This window comes from Sinocyclocheilus anshuiensis, unplaced genomic scaffold (assembly GCF_001515605.1).
Source record: "Sinocyclocheilus anshuiensis isolate Anshui unplaced genomic scaffold, SAMN03320099.WGS_v1.1 scaffold2144, whole genome shotgun sequence".
NCBI lineage: Eukaryota > Metazoa > Chordata > Actinopteri > Cypriniformes > Cyprinidae > Sinocyclocheilus > Sinocyclocheilus anshuiensis.
This window is the reverse complement of record NW_015547642.1, coordinates 195896-196739: the sequence shown is the minus strand read 5'-3', so window position 1 is coordinate 196739 and position 844 is coordinate 195896.

Below are 844 nucleotides of genomic sequence, written 5' to 3'. Positions count from 1 at the left end.
ATACTAATTAACTAATAATGAAACAATGAGGACAGGGACAGGAACATAACCAAATATGGGCATACATGAGGGAAAACTAAGACATGGGCAGCACATAGACAGAAAACACCAACACAAGACAGGACACAGGTCTGACATGTGTGTACTGTGTATATTTATTATGCATATGAATATAAATATATATACATGTAAATATTTTTAAAATATATACATGTATGTTTGTGTATTTATATATACATAATAAATATACACACGCACATATTATATAAACAAAAACCTTTATTTTGGATGCGATTACACAGATTAATCGTTTGACAGGATTAATATAGATATATGTATATATATAATTGGACTCCACATGCTAAATTAAGCATGCATATGCCATTTCACTGTAGTTTCGAGAAATTTAATCATAGCACGTTTTAAAATGTATATATATATTTTTTTTAAAAGTTGTAAATAGATATTACTGGAGTACATTTTACACAATATTTCAGTTTTTCTACTTTGAAGAGTTGAATACATGCGTCTTCTAGGTGTATAAATCATAATGTTTATATGTATATATATATATATGTATAAAAGAATTAGGCCTACGAACTATAAGTCTGCATATTTAACAATTGCATAGCAATATAATTGCATATTTAATTAGCTAAACATCATTTGCATATTCATGCAAAGAAAACTTGTAATGCTGAACAAGCAGCTCTGGGAAAGTACGGCGAAATTAGATTAGTTTAGTTTAGTTCGATTTGCGCGCGGGTGTCGTGAGCGCGCGCGCCGGTGCGCGTCCCCGCCTGCGTGCGCGCGCCCGCCCGCCTCAGCGGCCCGCGTGTGCGCG